Genomic DNA, 19,075 nt, shown 5'->3' on the forward strand with positions numbered 1-19,075 from the left:
AAAGACCATACCATCGTCACACGAAAGGAAGAAAAAATGTACAGTATCCGATACACAAAACGTCGATTTAAAGAACTCAATTCCTACGATACGGTTCCGTACGGGTATGTTAAAAAACAGAAGATGGAACTGGAAAAAGAAGATGAAGAAGAAAAAACTGTAAATACCCAATAAGGCCGCCATTTCTTTTTTCCTTTTCCTTTTCTTCTTTCCCTTCCTTAACCACAAAGCAGCAACACCAAGAAGAAAATGAAGTACCCACAAGAGTTCATAAACCACCAACACCATCAGTGGAAGAAATGTAGTCATCCCGTACCGAAGGGGGAACCTTGACCATAAAGCAGCAACACCTAGAAAAATGCAGTACCCAGAAGAGTTCGTAAACCACCAACACCACCATCTGTGAAAAAAATGCAGTGATCCTGTACCCGAGGAGGAAGATGAACCTAAACACATCCATCATTTACGAGTAAGTTTTATTTCTCTCTTATCAATATTGACTCATTTTTATTGTTTCAGAAATAAAAGAAATTCATAAAGTAATCCGTCGTTTCTTCTTTTTCTTTACAGGATACGGCTACAAGATTCGAAGATGATGACACGTCCAACATATTCATAAACTCGATCCTGTATTTATTATGATAATAAACATGTATAGGAAGAGCACATACCTTTCGTTAAATACAACAAGTTGAAAAAAAATATGTTTTATTATTTCTTGAAACCCTGAACACTTGTTTTCAAATCATGGTAATCTTGAAAATTTAAGGTGAAAAATATATTCAAGATTTGGTTTACACGATTTTGTTCGAAAAATTAATTAATTTTTAGTGTCCAAAATTTGATTTTTAATTTAGTTCGAAAAATTGATTTGAAAACTTTCAAATGTGGTTTACATCTTTAGTTCGAAACTTGTTTTTAAAAATTGGTTCGAAATTTTTTTGTTTAAATTTTTTTGGTTCGAAAAATTTTTGTTTAATTTTTTTAGTTTGAAATTTATTTGTAATTTTTGTTTCGAAATTTTTTGTTCGAAAATTTTTTGTTTGAAACTTTTTTGTTTCAAAATTTTTAGTAACAAACTTTTTTTTTGGTTCGAAAATTTTTAGTTTTGAAATTTTTTTAGTTCGAAAAAATTTTAGTTTAAAATTTCTTGTACTCTGCGGAACCGTTTCGAAAAGAATCGGAACAGTTTAGGTAAGAAAAATCTGGCAACACTGTTTCCATTAATGAAGCGCTTACTGAGCAATAAATCGCTGAAACTCACAACAATGTGTTATAAGAAATCTACAAGCGACACCCCTCTTTCACCATTGTTACTTCCAGAGACATAGGCTACTAATTCAAGGACAGGATCTCCATCAAGGTAAGAAAGCTGGTAATCATCTTATCTGCCAAAAAGAACGATAATATTTAATGTAAACTTCAGTACAATATCATGATACCAAAAAAAAGGGTTATTTAAGGAGGAGGTTGAACCCTTCATGGGAACTTTACACATAACCATAAAAAGGGAACTAAATTCTAAAAACCATGTCTAGGGTGATCACCAACATATCGCTCTATATTTCACTCATGGGCTGTGGTGTGTTAAGATCATGTGACTTCTATCAACCAATCAACATCGTGGTACCAAAGCAATCATCTTACCCATAAAAGGAAACAAATGAGTGAGGGGTTTTCCCATGTAATCTGTTCACCGTGTGGCGGGTCTAAGATCATGTGACCTCTGTCGGCCAATCAGAATCGAGGTACCAAAGCACTCATCTTACTCGTAAAAAGGGAACGAATTTCAAAAGTCACAGGGCTTAAGATCACGTGACCTCTATCAACCAATCAGTATCGTAGTACCAAAGTACTCATCAAAGAGGATACCCAAATTTCAAAACCCAGGGTCTAAGATCATGTGACCGCTATCAACCAATCAAATTCAAGGTACCAAACCACTCATCTTACCCATAAAAGGGGAACGAATTTTAAAAAAAGTCCTAAAGCCTAAGATCACGTGACCTCTATCAGCCAATCAGCATCGTGGTACCAAACCATTCATCTTACCCGTAAAAGGGAACGAATTTCAAATATCGCAGGGTCTAAAATCACGTGACAGCTATCAACCAATCAGAAACACACATCTTACCCATAAAAGGGAACAAATTAGTGAGGGATTTCCCCGCGGGGTGACTCATGACGTCATACCACGTGACCTGAAAATTTGAATTTCCCGCGTGGGCGGGGCCTAACGTCACGTGACCTCTCTCAGCCAATCAGAATCGAGAAAATTTTTGCTGACTCAGTTCGCCATACGCGGACCCCTACTACTAAAAGGAACGAAGACGTACTAAAAGAAGCTAATGAAGAACGACAGATCAAATAATAGGAAAAAGAAGGAACAGCGCACTTGGCCATCTTATTCGACACTCCGATTGGATCACCGTGTTGATAGAGGGAAAGGCAAAAGGAAAATCAGGAAGAGGAAGACAAAAGATAGAATATCTAGATGCAATCATGAAGAAGAGATCTTATCAAAGTAGGCCTATAAAACAGCTCTTCCAAGGGGGAGAAAAGTTTTAAAATTTCCATGTTGCCCACCAACCTATGGTTGAAGTGAGAAAGAAAACGAAAGAAATAGTTGATGTAGAACCGAATAGTTCGCTTTTTGTTATGGGTCTTTTAACGTGCGCTCACGGAAGATTGTGAAATACGACGCTGGAAGAACGTATCTGAGTGAGCTATACACACTAACAATGATTTATTATTATTATTATTATTATTATTATTATTATTATTATTATTATTATTATTATTATTATTATTATTATTATTAAAGTGATTCCTCATTTACCAAGTTAAATATTAATTGAATATTTAAAGAAAAATCTTTAATACTATTCAAGTTTTATTACAATATTACTCGCACTTCCCTCATGCCTCCATGGAATTCACACTCAACCAATGATTTCTTGCTCATACCAGTGTGATTCAAATGTTCGTAGCGTTGGATGGTCCCGCCCAATCGATGCCGAAAACCATGTGCAACATCAACATGTAGAACAGTTGAAGTTCGTGGTGGCAGAACGCGAGTCTACGATTTTCTTTATACTAACAGGGTTAATGGACTCCAGGGACATACTCCATTGTCCATGACACCTAATGTTTTGTGCATGAACATATCTTTGTTATGTTTATCGAATGGACTAAGTGTGATTCGGATGTCCGGATGAAACGTTCATGTCCGTTCCTTGTGAGTTCTGAACTGAAAGGCAAGCAAGATGTAAAATTGACAAAATTTTCATCTATTGACTGGTACCACGAATCCACAATTCAAAATACTGTACCAAACTTCTCAAAAGTAAATCCCCACGTTGAGCGGGTTTGCATATCCAGGCTCCTAACTATGAAAACATTTACGATCACTCCAACGATCTATGCATTTCACAGATTCAACCTGTTGTATATAAGTTATTAGGACGTAAAATTGAATATAATTTATACGAAAAAGACTTTTATGCATTGCAAGACCTGTAACTGCCAAATATTCACCACAAACTTATAGTCGTATCGACATAAACGAAAAGAAGTGTCAAGCAGGAAACTACTTTACCCAAAAGTCAAAAGAGACTCACTGAAGACATACGAACTGGTCAGAGGTTTGGGTCACTAATCTATCAATTAGAAGTTTATGTGTTCAAACCCTGAAGGATGTATTCGTTTTTTTTTTCTTATTTTTTAAAGTATGTTCCTATTTTCATCAGAGAACTGAGAACATTTCTTTAAATAAATCTTTGCAACTACTTTTCTCTCAAATTCCATTAGAAGGGAACATTATATGAATTGCAAATCTAAAATCCACAGCTGAGAACAAAATATTATGTTCAATATTTCATTATTATCGTTTGATTTGTAATGAAAAACTAATTATAAGCATTGACGATTTCAGAAGATTTCCCCCCGATAATGGTCAATATATGAATGAGAGAAAACTGATAAAACATTATTAGTCCACTTTGAGCATGATCGAAGATAACTTATGGCCACGAAGGGGGAAATTTATGTCGACAGTCTCAAATTCTCCCACAAGTCATGCCCTGAAATAATCACTGTTTGAATGGTTTCCTTAACAAATAGAATATTACATTTATTTCTCGTTCTACGTTTTGAAATGGAAAAATCATAATTTTAAAGTGAATTATAATACGATAAGCATAAAGATTTATAGAACTAATGAAGTAAATATTCTTGTGTAAGTTATCGATTTCTAATCAGATTGAAACTCGAATATTCGTTTGCATCGCACTTTAAAATAAATCCTCTCTATATATAATTTTTACTGGAAAGTGTGTTTACCTCCAATTACTTAATCAATATTTTTAATAATATATTTTTATTGTAATACTGTTACTGTTCAATGTTGTATACACTACATTTCCCAAAGCAAAACCTCGCAAATGTATAATGGACTAGTGAATATTATCAAATAAATTATCATTTTGTTTACGTAAATACTGCATCGTCTCATTTGAAACTTCGTACTTTAAATAATAATAATAATAATAATAATAATAATAATAATAATAATAATAATAATAATAATAATAATAATAATAATAAAATCATAGCCATACCTTTATCAGAATTTCAGGCTTAGTCAATGAATGAATTCAACGTGGTCTCTATTCGAAGTTCTATTTAATCGAATCCGATAGAAATACAAAGAGAAACTTTGAGAACAGGTAAAAGAAAAATGTTACCTTGGTGGGACTGGAACTAATCTTTAAGAGTTCCATTCAATTTACAGACAAATGCCTTAGGCACTTTGTTTCTTTTCTTTAAGTTAACTGATTCACCGAACGTATGTGAGTAACTTGTCTCTATTTTCTACTCGGTTATATACGTTTTACAATAATTTCCGTTAATCTTGATCACCTGCTATAGAAAATAGGTAAAAATGTTCTATATATTTTAGCCCCTGCAAAGATGGAGTCACTTAAGGGCACGAAACAAACACCTGTTTTGGAACTTGCTCGAGTAGTCCTATCAGGAAATATATAGAATGTCTCCCAATTCAAGGTGCAGTTTCGATATCATCCCTGGTTAGAGAAAAAGTTTTTAAATCACTGACGGTATTCTTTCATTATACACAGGATCGGATTTAGGGGGGTGCACTGATGCACGTGCACTACCGCCCCCTTTCGTAGTAAATATACATTATCTAAAATGAGAAGCTAGCACTAAAAATAGCAACACTTTCCGAAACTTTCTGCCATCATGTTTCCGTTTGGAGCTTAAAAGAAAGCAGAGCTTAAGGAACAGGATTCATCAAGCAAAATAATGGTAACATTTTAATGTAATGTCAATTAGAAATAAAAAAAGAAAAGAAAAACAGAAGCCACAGGAGGAGAGAAGAAAAATATTTCCTGCATAACACTTGCGACCCTCTTTGAAACCCCCCCCCCTTCTATGTATCAGCGTTGTAAGCATAAAAAATGTTGTCACGTGTCACTTTGAAGAGTTTCAGTGTGATTGGTTATTTTGGTAGTTATTGGTGCACCCCCTCAGAAAATTCTGGATCCGACCCTGATTATACGTATGCAGTAAAATTTATCTATGACATTACTAACGTTATTCTGTAACAGCTAATGCGTTTAGCGTAAATAAAATTGTCCAAAGATTTATTATATATATATATATATATATATATATATATATATATATATATATATATATATATATATATATACCAGTTTATAGACCTCATTGAGCTTAGCAAAATAATACAGGTGAGGGTAAATCAACATGCGTCGTTTTCGAGAAAAATGAGAGAAAATATATAAACCTATAACTTGATATTGTAAATTAACCACACTATCTATTAAGGTAAAAGCAACGCTGATATATATAGCATTCAGGCTTTTCATTATAGTATTAACAAGGCCACCGTACAGAATATAGCTAACAACATATGTAGGTTTATAATCCAAAATACTATTAACTCTTAAAATTTAAATTTTATTGCGGTAACGGCGAATTCTCATTCGTAGTTTTCGAAAAATCGAGAAAAACGATTTTTTTTTATGGAGCTAAAAGATATGTAGTTCGTTGCCTATCTTATGCATTTGGTAACTTTTATTCTAGTGGAATATTTATTTATTAACTAGCAGTGTTAACAGTGGCATTCATTTCTGCTAACAATAATGCACTTACAATGAGTAGAATATGAAAAAGTGGTCCCGCGTAGCGTAGTCGCTAATGCTTTCGTCTTTGGTGCAAGCTGTCCCGGGTTCGATTCCGGAGGAAGGACACTCAGTCGGAAAAGTGTAAAAGCTTTTTCAGGCTAGCCATTCTGAGTGAGGTTTTCCTCATTCACACCAGGCAAATGCCGGGATGGTACCTAATATATAGGTCCCAGGCCGCTTCCTTTCTTCTCCCAATCCTTTCTTCCTTCCCTTTCCTCGGGTAGTGTGATCGCAGAGGAGCCCTCATACTTGACGAGCGAACATGGCCACAGATGTCGAAAGCCAGAAATCTAATTCCTAATTCCTGATCTAGAATATGAAAAAGTGGAATTACTTTTTCTTTTAAATAACTGTTTACATATAAATAATAATAATAATAACTTACCACTTATGGTCAGTAATGGATGCAGTTCTTAAGTCACACAAACGTAAGTTAATAGATACAGGGCTAGTCAATTAAATTTTGATTGATTGAAGAGATTTAAAGAAGCACAGACTATACACTTGCAGAAGACAAACTAGACGAGAAAGAAGATGACACTTAAGTAAGAAGCACTGTTAGAAAGAGTCTGGAAGAAAACCACACAGGAGCCAAATATCACATATAACAACATTTAAAAAAAGATATTGTCCATCAGTCAGAAACCGCGATGTTCAAACAACACAAATGGTCTCTCCTTTGGCCGGCCAAAGGAAAACGTCCTTGGCGCCGAAATTATTCTTGAGGCCGTGAGTCAGCTGCAAATAATAATCATGGTATGGTGAACAGGCGAAAGGAAGAAAATGTAAAATAGAAAGAAAAAAAGCATGTGTGTTAATCGACAGAGGGTGAGATTTTTAGCACTGTATTTGTGAAATACTGCACGTGACGGATTTACGACCAAGGTTTTAATAGCTTTTCACTCGTAAATTATAAGACTGACACACAACACAAAAGCAAAAGTGCAGGAAAATAAAAATCAAATAATCACTTGCAATTTTTATCACATGACAAATGAGAAAAAAAAAATCTTATCTAATTTTCAAGATTTTCCTTCAATGTGATTAGATTGAACTCAATAAACTATAGGGAAATACGATGGCTCAGTGGTAGAGCGTTTGTCTCTGATGCCTAAGGTCCCTGGTTCGATACCTGGTAAAGCAAGCTTGCAATGGACAACATCGTGCCCATGAATTTTCTAAGAGTGTTCCCGTTTCCTCCCACTTTCTCATTCCATCATTCACTTGCTTTAATAATCGTCTCCCTTAATTTAAATGGCATAATCGCGGGACGTTTAACTCAAAGATGTCACTTTTTTCAATTAACTAATATCAATGACACAGGGTGATTACAAATTTTAGAGTTTATGAATTCTTATGGAACACCGAAAATAAGAAAAACGTGTTTTGAAGAACCGTTTTTTTTTTTAAGTTTAGTTTAACGTCCAACGTGTTTATACTTCTAGACGAAGAGAGACAGTGATTATGATAATGAACAGAACCCCATGCACATGATACAGAGCTCACTTGACGACAGCTGGAATCGAGCTAGGGACTTTATGCATCAAAGAGGAGCGCTCTACCACTGAGTTATCATAGTCCTCTAGGACAATGCTATTCAACCGGGGGTTCGCGAATAGGGATGAGCACGAGACGAGTCGAGACAGGATTTTCCTAACAAAATTCGAGTCGATACACGGCTCTTCCAATAGTAAAATATACATTTTTCGAGTCGAAACATCACTTTTTACAGCACATTTTCGAGACGAGACAGCCAGAAATCTTGTCTCGTGCATATCCCTATTCGCGAAGATGTTTCTGGGGGTACGTAATCCTTAAATAAACATATTTCCAATAGGGTATATTTATTGAATAATTATAGTTTAAGAAATTTTTGAAATTTCCCATCTTATTTTTTTTTTTTCGGATATGCAGGTTATTCCCCTGTAAATAGTCTTTTGATTGGTACACTAATTGTCCCCCTTTTTAATCAACAGAACATGTGTATTAAATTTAATAAGTTCATTTCGATTTTATTTCTTTTAAAAAGCTTCAGGGGTACCCAGTTGGATGGTAAATTGTGTCCAGGCCGGTAGACAGCCCAAAAATGTAGGGGATGGTAGAATTTACGGCGGGGAGCGATCTACCATCTTATAGTTCATCACCATATTATAGTTCATTTGCAAGCCTACTGTGAAAATGTTATAGGGGCCCGGCCCCCTAGAACCCCCTGGATATGGGCCTGAAGGGGTACACGAGAAAAATAGGTTGAATAGCATTGCTCTAGGCAGTTGTGTGGTTAACAAGTTAGGAAAAACAAATAAGAACAAATGAAAATCTGATATTCCTATTGAATAGCCATTTGTAGCTTGCTGAGTAGCAATTGTTTTCTCTGTCTTGTTATGTCAAAATAATAATAATAATAATAATAATAATAATAATAATATATATATATATATATATATATATATATATATATATATATATATATATAACTAAAAAATAAGAAAAATTTAGAAAGCCATGAAACACTTGCTCTTGTTTTAGTTGTTATTCCTATTTCGGAAAACTTCTTTAAAAAAGAAAAATGTTGATACGTGATGACAAATGTGGTGGTATTGTACGTACGTACATTTAAAATTTCTGCTTGAATTACTGTATGTCTGAAATTAAATACCAAGTTAGTATTATGTTTATTATTTTTGGATACAATTGTCGAAAATAAACTCTGCATTCATCGCATGTAAAGAACTTAATTATTACCTGGTATTCTATGCGGAAGATGCAAACTGATTCGTGATGTTATATGTATTTCTGTTGCATCCTATAGAAGATAAGATTAGATAAACATACATACCTGCTGAAATCAAGATGGTTGAATGATATGTATAAATACTTTTTTGTTTGATGTGTCGAAGATAATTTAATTGCTTACTTTATCGAGAATGCCAGAATGAGCTTCAATTGTCCATTCTGCAAGTCATCTTCATGCTACACGTTGCGGACATTGGAAACCTAAGACTCATGTACGTACTCGACAAATAAAGTTCATCGTAGATCCATAAGTTTTTACTAAGAAGCTCTAAGATGAAGATATCGTAAGTGGTCCATTTGACAAACTCACGAACACAGCAGAGCTTCAACTGTGAAGCACACAGCCCATCATAAAACAGGAAAAGTCCAATCATTCATCTTGTTACTATATATATAGCGTTGGGACTGTACCAAGGGTGATTCCCTTGCTTCTCTGGGGACAAGTGAGGAAGCTACTGCTGTGTTGTATTCACATACTCCGACATTTGCAGAAACGCACATGAAGAGACCAAGAGAAACAAATGGAAAATATTAAAGAGAGATAATTTGATTTTTTAAATGTAAAATAAACATAATCTGCTCCACATTTTAAATACTTACTTAATTAGTCAATTAATCAACTTTAATATGAAATGTTTAGTTTCATGACTCATCGTCTTCGCTAAAGGAATGTGATAAAAGTAAATTATACAATACTATTAATGTCTTTGGTGGATTGTCAAAAGGGCTTAAGTTAAAAAAAAAAAACTTTTCCAGAAGAGCCAAATCAAACTTTAAAATAAAATTGATATAAATCTTTAATTTCGACCAAATTTTAAGCCCATAATACCAACCGAAAGATTGTGTTTTTCTTTTTTCTTATGTATCGCAAATTGAAAACAGGCAATTACTTAAGAGCCTTTCATACTAAAAATAATACAAAATTTACCAATTTTGTTTTGCTTGTTTTTCATATGTGAAAGGAGATAAAGAAATGCAACTTACCACAATCATAGATAATGTTATTCCAGAAAAGAAAATATGAACCTGAAGAATTTTCAGTGTTGCCATTCATAGGAATTACAGTGTTGCCAGAATAACATTTCCCCCAAAGTCTAAGTTAAGGCAGTGACTAGAGGAATGAACTCAACTGCATTTGATTACATATCATGTTGTCTTGGAATCCAGTGAAATACTTTTTAAATAATAGTTGTATTTAGTTTGTAATAAACAAAATAGTTTTAACATACAATTATTAAAATTAAATAATAATGTTATTTGAAAAGTAGTTCACTGGATTCCAAAACAACATGATACGTAATCTAATGCAGTTGAATTCGTTCCTCTAGTCGCTGCCTTAACTTAGATTTTGGGGAAAATTGTTCTGGCAGCACTGAAAATTCTTCAGGTTCATATTTTCTGTTGTGGAATAACATTATCTATGATTGTGGTAAGTTGCATTTCATTATCTCCTTTCACTTATGAAAAACAAGCAAATGAAAAATGGTAAATGTTGTATTATTTTTTAGCATGTCAGGCTCTTAAGCCCTTTTGACCATGCACCAGGGGCGGATCCAGGGAGGGCGATCGTCCCTCCAGAAGAGGAAAATTTCTTATTTTATATATATAATTAAAACCCATCCCAAAGTTTGGAGCCCCTAAAAGTAGCAGTATGACAATCCCCCCCCCCAGAAGTCAGTCCTGGATCCGCCCCTGCCATGACCAAAAATATATCAATCGCTAGATTTTATTGAGCTTAGCAAATCGATATGGTTAAGCGTAATGTTTACTTTTCGTGAAAATCGAGAACAAAACGATTTTTCTTTTTACGTAAACTTGAAAGTTGAAGTCGTGCGATAACTCTATAGCTGGGTTGTCACTTTACAAGAATCTTGTAGCTGTCATTTAATATATATATATATATATATATATATATATATATATATATATATATATATATATATATATATATATATATTGAAATCCTATAATATTTCTCCATTCAAACATAGTCTTGAAAGGGACATACAACATTTTTTCTATCTTGCAAGGAGTTAAACTATGTGCAACTTTCTGAGTCGTCTTGCTTGCTACCTGCTATCTTTCTCCCGCTCACATAAATAAAGAAACAGTTTAGCCGCTTCTGCAACAACAGATTCTTTGGACGGGGAAGGGAACCGTGCCAAGACACACGTTTTTAATGAGAAGGTTCACTTTTGTCCACTAGAGTGCAGTGCTGCATGGGTGGAGATATCTTTCTTGCTTTCAGAAAGTTGTAATGTATAAAACAGTAAATAGAAAGATCGGGTTACAAGATTTTTTAATGGCAGCTACAAGATTGTTCTAAAGTGGCAACCCAGCTTATGCATGAGGAAGAACGAGATTTCCTCGTATACACTCAACAAGCTTTACGTTATGACATTTAGCAAGACGAGACAAGACAGTACAGTTAATGAGATGTGGCCCAAAATAATAATTAAATCTTAAACTTCGATTTTTGTTTAACTACAACAGTATTGTCTAAAAACAAGACATACTCGTATTCGTATACCTATTGATAGACTACATAGCTAGAACGGAATGAGATTTCTGAGGGATATATTCTCAGTCATAGTTTTACAGAGAATAATACAAAACAAATCTCTATGGAGCTAAAAGAATATGTCGTTCTTTTTTTTATGAATTCATAATTTTTATTCTGCTGGAACAAATTGTTTATTTATTTATGTACAGGGTGGCCGGAAAATCCCTTTACACCTGCCATCCATTTTCATATGTAGTTATATTGTGCTTCCTGCAATTTCAAGTTTGGCACAACACTTTCTGGTCGACTTGCAGGGTGAACACGTCATTGACGCACTAACTTCTACATACGTTTCGTTTTGGGTTGATGGACGACTAGAACAAGGGACATCCAAAACACTTTCCAGCCGAAAAGCTTTCTTCTCTCACTTGATCAAAATCTGACGACTTCATGACTCCTTTATCGAACTGTTCACGAAACCTATCCATCACCTGCGACTTATTTTCTTTGTTGTGCAGTGGCGGCGTAAGGCAAACTGGGGCCCTGGGCCAGTGAAGTAGATCGGGACCCCTTTTCGAAAACCCATGATTTATACATTTCTATTTTTGATATTCATTTGCATAATTATTCTTTCTGTTTACTCTTCCCCCTTTCCCGTTGATGTGTGCGTTTAAACCAACTTGATCTGGGATATAGTAAATAAATGGGGGCGACATTCAGCATCCCTGTTTATTTTTTTAGTGCTTAGAACCGCCTTCAGGCTGGTATTTAAAAATAAAACTGGACCAGACTATCATTGCATATTTTTTCCTTTTTTATTCATTTTTAAACAAAGGACACGATAAAAAAAGAATTATAGATGCAAATGTAACGGAAAGTACAATCCACAACAGAAATAACATAATCTTAAGAACAAAGAAAACGTAACAACAAAGAATCCTGAATTTATCCTACACCTATACTATCTTAGTTTCAACGCGTGCTGTAATTAGATGGAATAGTGGAAGTAATGCTCCTAATAAAAAATGAAAATAAAAAATATAACCAATGCGATTCCTAAATGTAAGCTCTATGTTTACTAGAATTTTCTTGTTCGGTTCTCGTCTTTTGGTGTTTCTCCTGTGCAATTTCTCGGTTAAGTTTATTCATGGTTTCTCACCTGTCTGAGTTTACGCTACATAGGTTTTATTTGATTAGATTTTTTTCCTACAATTAGCCCCATTCACTTTAACATTCGGTTTGTCTCCAGTGATCATACACGATACTTAAACATTTTTTTTTTAGCCGAACTATTAGTAAATAATGCCAAGAATAGATTTCTCTCCTGCGCTATCGTTTATAGATATCACACTTGTTTTATGATTATATTATTTTGTATTTAATAATTCAGTCATATTTATATTCTGTTACTTATGGCTATTTCCATTACCACTTGCTAACATACTTAGTATTTGAATATATTATAATAAAAAATTCTGAGTATATTGAATAATTGGGAATGTATCATAGATTAAATATGTGAGCACAGAATTCAACTTCGGGTTCTACCATTCTACTTTTCATTACCACCTATCACCAGACAATGGACAGATCTTGCCAGCTTTTTATTAATTTCATTTTGCTGAAAGACCCTTTACATGATGCGCCAGATACGGGTAGTGTTATCAAAATCTAAAGAGCGGTTGCCAAACTTTAGTAAACTTCAAGCCCCATTGAAGATACATATTTCAGTATGCCTTGTAGGGAAGAGTCAACTTGTTTTTTAGCTTTCTGAGCACACCTTACCGAAGGATTATATCCTTACAATCCTGAAATAATTCTAAGCCATCCAGGTCATTCGGGTAGAAGAAAGCCAAATCAGAGCAACATGCTTTTAGCCTTTCCTCGCTCTCATTATCTAGCTGCTGCACAGAGTTGGCGATAGAACGCAGAAATCCAAATCTGTCGTTCAGGTCATCCTTCGGACAAGGAACGGACATGAACGTGTCATCCAAACATTCGAGTCAAACCTAATCAATTCGATAAATATAATAAAGATATATTCATGGACAAAATATTAGGTGCCATAGACAACAGAGTAAGTCCTTGGGACCCATTAACATGTTCATATAAAGACTCGCAGTGAAATAGCTATTGTATCAACACTGTTCATTGAAAAGTTATGGTTTATAGTTCGTTCTCTTCAGCATAAAACAAACTTTCCAAAGGTGCTATGTACTGGCGCCCATAACGAACCTGAACAGGGAAAATTGGGATAATATCACGAAAATTCCCTCCAAAAATCCCTCCAATGAACTTCGGCCTCCCTCTGGAGTGGCCCTGAGTAAAAGCACACAATCCAAATGTATCTCAAAAATACTATAGGGGTTAGGAAATGGATGTACTATGTTTGTTTTTGACAGACGGAATAGGTATGAGTGGAAAGGTTGTATACCAATACGCTCTGTACATACGAAACCGAACCTATGATCCGAGCTATAAAGAGAACATATTAAATAAAATATAAACGCACTACTATTTATTCTGATATCCTTTGTATTTTTTATAAGTGACACCTTTATTTTTTTATATTATGTTCTCTTTGTAGGTCAGGGCATAGGTTCGGTTTTCTACACACAGAGCGTATTGGTATAAACCTTTCCTTTCATACCTATTCCGTCTATCAAAACGAAACTTGGTTCACTCATTTCTTATCCCCTATAGTATTTTTCGAGATACATTTGGGTTGTGTGCTTTTACCCGGAGTTACTCCAGAAGGGGCCAAAGTTGATGAGAGGGAATTTTCCCGATATTATTCCAATTTTTCCTGTTTACGTACGTTAGGGCGCCAATACATAGCACCTCTGGAAAGCTTGTTTCATGCTGAAGAGAATGAAATATAAACCATAACTTTCCAATGAACAGTATTGTTACAATAGATATTTCACTGCGAGTCTACGTTTTTCTTTATATTAACAGGTTAATGGGTCCCAAGGACTTACCCTGTTGTCCATGTCACCTAATTTTTGTGCATATATCTTTGTGAACATATCTTTGTTATGTTTATCGAATGGACTAGGTTTGATTCGGATGTCCGAATGACACGTTCATGCCTGTTCCTTGTGAGTAAAATGGTCATACATTTGTTGTCTTATCTCATCTAGAATTTCATTGATAATGCGCTTCACTTTGGCCTGTGTAGTTAGGGGTTCATTCTTTGCTTCTCCAGGCATGCATCTCCTTCTCCTACTGTGTGTACCAGTTGTTCCATGCTCTGCAACTTCCTTCAGTTGCATATATGATTTCCTTGACCAGCTCATGTCTTCAGGTATCAGTGTGTCAACCAGGTTCTGTAGCTGAATAAGAGTATTGATTTAAACTCATATCCTGAGATTGAAGTCATTTTTGGATCCGATCAATATATGAGAGAAGTTCAAATTTAAAATACAGTAAAGCGATGAATTAAAATAACTGGATGCTTGCAAGAAGAAGGCCAGCATCTTCTCGAGTATCAAGCGTTTCAGTCGAGCTGTCACGCAGTTCTTCCAACACATCAATTACTTCATCCAATTGAATAGAAAGTGCCTTCACAGCTTCTGCTTTCGAACTCCATTTGATGTCACTTTCACGTTTCAGACCAATCTTTACGTGCTTTTGCAGCACATCGGTGAGTAGATCTAGAGAAGAATACAAACAAACGTTTCATTGCTCCAAAGAAAGTGACCGCCAGAATGTTAATGTGTGCAAAGTGTTACTGTACGCCATAACGTTCAATGAATTTACAAGGAACGAAAATAGCCAAAGGAATTATATTCCATATCAAAGTTTTAACTGCAGAATATTGCCCGGCCATTGTAGCCTGATTATCATAAGACTGGCCTCTGCAATCTTAATATCAAGCCTATCACATTAAAGTTTCTTCAGTAGGTATTTCAGCAGGAATACTCTCAGCAGTTTTTTCTTCGACAGAGATAAAATCAATAAATGCTTCCCGAACTTGAACAGAATCACGTTGTATGTCAACAAATCAAATGATTTGTGGCAACTGTTCCACTTGAGAACCATCAGGAGTTGAATCAAATATAATGCTGAAGTGTTTGAATCAGAGACTATAGCGTCTGCACCAATGAGCTTTTAGTTAGCAACAGAATGTTAAAGCATTATTTATGTACGTTGATCCCTTCTTTGTGCCCTTCTCTTGAACTGATAAATAAATAGATAATATTTTAGGAAATAGGCTAGCAGACGGGGCCCCATTACTTGCATCATAAGACCTTAGAATGTAAACAACACAATATATTTTGACTTTTCTTTTATTATACTTTAATCTACACTCAGATTTTTCCGTTAAATTTCTCTGAGGTTATTGTAGAGAGTGAAACTTTTATTTTATTTATATTTAAACCACATACATTTTTTCCTATAAATTTCTTTGGGTCCCCAAGAGACTGAAACTTTTATTTTTCATCTACGTTCAGCTTTATTCTTTAATTGTTTGGGGGGACCCAAAAGAGTGAAACGTTTGTTTTGTTATTTTTTCACCTACATGCAGTCTTTTCCTTTAAATTTCTTAGGGGGCCCCCAGAGCGTGAAACGTTTACTTTATCTATTTTTCAACTGTATTTGGAGCTCTTTCCTTTAAGTTTCTATGGGGGCTCCCCAAGATATGAAACTTTTATTTTATTTATTTTTAATTTACATCCATTTTTTCTCTATATTTCTTTGCGGGTCTCCAAGAGAGAGAGGCACGAACCTATAGCTTTTTAGCTTATACGGAAATCCGACACTGATTAGTTTTATTAACAGACATTTGTTGTTTCATACTATATCTGGTGTAATATTTGCGTTTACTTTTAGGGAGAGTGTGGATTATAAACATTGATAGCCCTTGTACGGCTCATTCTAACATGGTTCTTTTGTATTATTTTTTACGTACCGTTCGGGGGCCCCCACAAAGTGGGGCCCGGGGCGGTGGCACCGCTCGCCCCGCCCTTACGCCGCCACTGTTGTTGTGCTTCCGTTCATGGGCCCACACACTAAATGAACGGCTATTCAAAGCGTTCGCAACACGTTTTTATTGCTCATGCGTACGCTTAGAATACGCTGACCATGTATTTTAATGTACATGGCTATTCACAATGCGCTGCAAACGCGACAGCAATAAAAACGTGCAGAATACATATTTCGTACTCGAGCGTATTTCGTGCGTTTCGGAACAATAGACTGCCTGCTGTTTCGGAATCAGTAAAAGATCAGGAAAAAAGGAAAGACGTATTGCCAGGCGAGGGGATTTTAGCAAGGAACATGTGCTTGGAAGATGCTTTGTGCAGAGTATTGAAACTCTGCTATTATAGACCTGGATCCGAAAAAAAAAAAAAAAAAACTGGAAACCCTGACTGGCTCACAGTATGATTTATAACTCTGGTGAAAGTAAAATAACCGAGTGGCCACCTAGGTCGCTTTCGCTGCGGGGGTAACGCATCGGAAACGCATCCTCGAATAGCCATACACTAAAGTGTTCTTCCAAAGTGAAGTCACTGGTATCTGCTATTGTTATTCACAAACACAAAAAGGCGAGACAATGAACTGGTCAAATCACAGACATTATTTCCCTCTCTCTGCGGAATATCACGTGGCAGTAACGCGGCAATCATGTGACAATTTACATGAGAAGCACTGTTGTTATATCAATAATCTGAATGGCAGGTTGAGATCTTAACATGTTGAGATCTTAACATAATTGCACGTATTTAGTTCGAATGTAAAGGGACTTTCTGACCACCCTGTATTGTATACGTTAAAAGAAAAGGGGAAAATACACTCTTACGTAGCAGATTGTCTGCTCCTAACGGTGACACACATACTGCGAGTGACATACGCAAGAGGGTATGGTTTTTCACCTAGCCCCCTTGAGCAAGATTTTATAAAAAAAGCAAACAGACATAAATCTGTGTTAAGCTATACGTACGTTGGTCACGCTTGTCATGAAAGGAAATAAAATCTAGTGCTTGAACTACCCTATGTGTACGCCACTACATACTTCACGCAGTAATACCACACTCCTAATTTTGTCATACATCCTAAGAATGACGCACATGGAAGAGTTAGTGAAATACGGTGCAAGAAAATGAGAGAACCTGAGGAAAATCCAGGTGCACGATGTTTACCTCCGTAAGTTCATGTTGCTAGGGATCGAACCATGAACTCTTTGTATGAGAAGTGAACTTTTTACGATGGACTCAAAATAGGTACAACAGCTTTCAGTTACTTTTAAGACTGTAAAACATTTTATTTGTAAATTTAACCCGCCTTATGCAGAGTTGTTTTGACATATAATTAGTGTCATACTAAAGGCCTGCCTACTGCAGGTAACATATGTTAGTCGAACTCTTTAGCATGTCACTAATCACATCTCAAAACGACTCTGCATAAGGCCCAACGTGTCTAAGTTGAAGATTATTAAAAAAAAAAAAAAAGTCCCCAGGATAGTATTGAGCACGAAACGAGGCGAGACAAGACAGAATCTTAGAGTAGACATCCCTTTCCTCCAACTGAACATCACTTTTATGATACCATTTCGAGACAAGATAATCTCAACTAGTGGCGTATGCAGAATGACATCAAGGTGCGTTCAAACACTTAACCTTATATCGTTTCGGGGTGCATATATATATATATATATATATATATATATATATATATATATATATATATATATATATATATATATATATATATATATATATATATATATATATATATATATGGCAAAATATGAAACAAACGAAACTGGTATGAGACGGCCTGTGGGCTAATTTTTGGCCAAAAGAAGGATCACAATCCTTGAACTCTCCCGATATTCGCCTCATCTATGCCTTTGCCTAAGCTGAAATCTGCTCTCAAGGGGCAGAGTCTTGAGAATCTTGCATTGATTCAAGCGAATATGACGTCAGTGATGAACGTTAAAATGAACAACTTTCCTAGGGTGTAGAAGAGCCTCCGACCGGTGCCGTGAGTGAGCGGCGCGGAAAAGAATGTAGCCCTATATAGAAAACTAAAGTGATAATAATTTTTTTTTGTGCCCTCATTAAGTATCTTATTTCGACGTAGTACGTAAATATTACATGCGATGTTTTTTTTTTTTTTTTTTTTTATTGCCGTAATAGTCCTTAGAAGCCTAGGTATATAATGGTAGGCTATATTACGGTATTATACATAATTATGGAAACAGCATACGAATAATTAGTTACTGGGTTAGGAACATGTATATTATAATAAATAATACTTTTTAACAAAAGATACAGTTACTTTCTATAAGTTGGCCACTTTTCTAAGTTCGCCAGTTTTCAATGAAACCGATGGTAGACAAAAAGACAGATTTTACTGCAGCTCTTACGTCTAAACAAAAAAGTTTAAAGGGAGATTCTAATGCTAGAAAACTTGCAATGTGTCAGTGGGCTGTCAATGTAGCCAAATTCACATTATTTTATTTGGCCTATTATTATTATTTTCTCTACCGGCTATCCGAAGTTAGAAAAAGGGGTCAGTCATCCATTTCCTGCATAAGCAA

General features: G+C 35.3%; 1 protein-coding gene across 2 annotated transcripts in view; it reads right to left on the reverse strand.

Moving 5' to 3' along the window:
- The window catches only part of LOC145694747 (methyl farnesoate epoxidase-like), a 61,465-nt gene extending 52,185 nt beyond the window's left edge, over nucleotides 1–9,280 (reverse strand). Inside the window, exon 1 of one of the 2 annotated variants that reach the window (XM_081771358.1) lies at nucleotides 9,145–9,280. The gene's annotated coding sequence lies outside the window, so the exon portion shown is untranslated. Of the gene's footprint in view, nucleotides 1–6,615; nucleotides 7,121–9,144 lie in introns of those variants that run through there. The other variant, XM_081771359.1, reaches the window with a different exon arrangement.
- Between the last annotated feature and the right edge of the window lie 9,795 nt (nucleotides 9,281–19,075).

This window comes from Thermobia domestica, chromosome 9 (assembly GCF_964235325.1).
Source record: "Thermobia domestica chromosome 9, izTheDome1.hap1.1, whole genome shotgun sequence".
NCBI classification, from domain to species: Eukaryota; Metazoa; Arthropoda; class Insecta; order Zygentoma; family Lepismatidae; genus Thermobia; species Thermobia domestica.